Source organism: Cyprinodon variegatus, unplaced genomic scaffold (assembly GCF_000732505.1).
Source record: "Cyprinodon variegatus isolate N-32 unplaced genomic scaffold, C_variegatus-1.0 Scaffold1613, whole genome shotgun sequence".
Lineage (NCBI taxonomy): Eukaryota > Metazoa > Chordata > Actinopteri > Cyprinodontiformes > Cyprinodontidae > Cyprinodon > Cyprinodon variegatus.
The window spans coordinates 69,257-72,713 of NW_015152066.1; positions in this window are offsets into that span (position 1 = coordinate 69,257).

Consider the following 3,457-nt stretch of genomic DNA (forward strand, 5'->3'; position numbering starts at 1 on the left):
GGACAGCGCTTGATTGGAGCCAATTTCATCCTACAACAGGACAATGACCCTAAACACACCTCCAAATTGTGCAGGAACTATTTACAGCAGAAGCAGGCAGCTGGTATTCTATGGGTAATGCAGTGGCCAGCGCAGTCCCCAGATCTGAAGCCCATTGAGCTGCTGTGGGAGCAGCCTGACCGTATGGGACGCAGGAAGTGCCCATCCAACCAATCCAACTGGTGGGAGCTGCTTCTGGAAGCATGGGGGGCAATTTATTTATATATATATATATATGTATATATATATGTATATGTATATATACTAAAACCCAATATGAAGGGTTATGGTGAAAAAATAACTAATCACAGTATTCCTGCAGAGCTGACTGATCCCATAAAGGACTTTGCGATCATTATGAAGGTTAATCAGAGAACAAAAACCAACCAACCATTTTGGATTGACTGTTGAAAAGAAAACATGCTGTCAGAAGTGCTGTGCTTGATAACATGTTGGTTTGCCTGCTTCTCTCTGCACATCAAAGCAACGCATAAATGAAGCTGTTGAAGTTGTCGAGCACAATGCTAACTTTCAGTCAGCGAGCACGCCATGCAGAGTGGCAATCAGAGGAGAATGTCATTGATGGGCTGACAGCGAATCAAAGGAATAGCAAAACCAAAAGCAAACATGTTATCAGCTCAGACAATTACTGACATTAGTCAAAACAAGGAGCCTTTTGTTCCAAAAACATCTCCATCTTGATGAGACAGTGGGATGCACTTTGATCTGTCTTTTCATCATTTTCTTCTGGCTTTTATGTTTTCTTGCAAACTAAATTTGCTGAAGTGTGAGAAAAAAATTGGAGCAAAGTGAAACATCAACGAATATTTACACAAACCAAATAAAGTGGTTAACTATGGCTAGAAAATGGCTTTTTAAACATCTTGCTGCCTTTCTGCTAGTTGGTTTTGTTTTATTTTAATAAATATATTTTTTCTCTGCATCTTGTGAATTTTTATGCATAACATAACACAGTTATTCATAGACTGTTGAAATAGCCTAAAACCAACAACAGTTTATGTTATCAGTTCAGCACACGGCCGAAACATTCAACATGAAAGTTCAAGCAAAAACACCTTCTGGAGGAAATATTAGCATTTCTACCTACTTTTAATTAACAACCTGCCCAGACAGTTAAAGTGAAAAAAAAAAAAAAAGGAAATATTTAACTTTTTAAATTGCGTGCTTTGGTTGGAATGGCAGCATCTTCAATGAAGGAGAAATGAGGAACGGTTACCAGTGGGGGGTCTGCCAAACAACCCGGTCCACAGTTGGTCAGTCACCTCTGGGAGGGAGCGGGAATTTAAAATCTCCAATAACCTTTAACTTCTTCTCTGCTCTTTCGCTTTGATCAGAAGAGCTTCAACCAGAAATTCTGCTACTGGTTTGAACAAAAGCCAATTGTTCCATCATGAATGATGTGCAGGAAGAACTGGTTTGATATGATAGTACTGTTGCAACTCAAAGGACTTGTTTCAGGTCCTACAGAATGGAAACACTGGTGTGACTGGTGAGACATTAGAACTATCATCATAAACATGAGTTTGTTCAGAGCGTGGGGGTGTAAGAAAATTAGATTATAGATCTGTTTTCCTGCAAAGGTAACTCATTTGACATAGATTTCAGTACCTGTGGAACGAAATGCTGAAAGTATCGATAGTCTCCACAAAAAGGGACTGCTATGACATCAGGGAATATTGTCAGATTAAAGAAATATGTTTTTGCAGGAGGGACCCCTGTGACATCATAGATATCAGTTTCTATAGAAGGGACTGGTGATGTCATAGATGTCAGGTTCTATAGAGGGACTGATGTCAGTTATGCAACATTTAATAGTTTATACATCCTCAAGAAGGGAGGATATAACTTTATAGATCTCACTTCCTGAAGGAGGGACCGATATGACATCATAGATATTAGTTTTTGTAGAATAAAGATATAACTTTCTGTCGAAGTTATGACATCATATTGATTTGATCCTGAAGTACAAACTACTGTGACTTTATAGATATCGGTTCCTGAATGAGGGACCGATGTGACATCATAGATATCAGTTTCTATAGAAGTGACATCATATAGATCTGTTCATGCAGAAAAGACTGATGTGATGTCATAGATGTCAGGTCCTATAGAAGGACTGATTGACGCCTCAAACCAGCCGAAGGGACTTTTGTGATATCAAAGATATTCCACCAGAAGGGATCGATGTGTTTTTATAGATGCTTTGATCCTGCAGGGATACAGATCAGTTCTTCCAAAAGGACTAGTTTTGTATTCCTGATAGCTAACTTGGTCGTGTTTGGATGTCATAGATATTTAGGAACAGACTGTGGAATGTAGAATGCACCATTAACCCTCCTGGGTGTACCAGAGGCAAAAATAATAACACTTGGTTCTACAATGTAAAAGAAGATGACATTTTATTTGAAATCACCTGCAGACACAGACTTCTGTTACAAACATTGGAGTTTATTTCTGCCATTTGTTTAGTGTTTCATTATAATGGGGAGTTAGATGCATATCTAGTCTAATTGAGCTCCTGAGTAAAGAAAAATAAAGGAAGCTGTTTTCAGACTCCTAACCTACAAACAAGACATTTCAGTTTTACAGAGATTATTTCTCTGCTCTAGTTCTGAGGTTTTGTTACACATAAACATGGACGACACGCCAACATCTTTCCACACGCTTGGAGGCAGATCTTTCTGTGCTCACAGGAATATTTATTCACCCAATTTTCTAAACAAATGTTTTTCATGTAGGTGCATGTGTCTCTCATCCGTCTGTCTTTGCAAGTTTTTAATACAGAATTTATGTGATCTGAGAAAATAAAGGCCCAGAAGTAATGGAAGATGTAAATGCAATTTATGATGCCAGAACTGACAAATAGGCCTTTAAATCTATCTCTGAATGAGAATCATTAGCATCATAGTTTTGATGGTGTTCTATAACCACGGCCTGTTACTGCAGAGACATAACAAACTAAATGACTTTAGTGACTGTCGGACTTATAAGTTCTCTGATAAATGAGCCAGAAAATATCATTTACATTTTAAAAAGCTTCTGAAGCTCATTATGTTCAGTCCAGTTCCCTTAATGCATCATTAGTAGGAGCAAACAGAGGCCTGTGGTAACTGTGGAGGAGCTGCAGCGTTCCACTGCTCCTGTAGGAAGAAGAAGTACCATGCAACAGTAAAAACAAGCAGAGGACTCTGCTCTGGTCTGATGAGACAAAAATGAAACTTTTTGGGCTACATGGGATGCATGTGGAGAAAAACCGAACATCATCCTGAAAAAATCAATCCCCATATTAAAACCCGGTGGTAGCAGTAGCATGCTGTGGGGTTGCTTTTCATTAGCAGGAACAGGGAGGCTGGGAAAGAAGGTAGGAAGGAAATATGAATCTGGTCAAACATCTGGA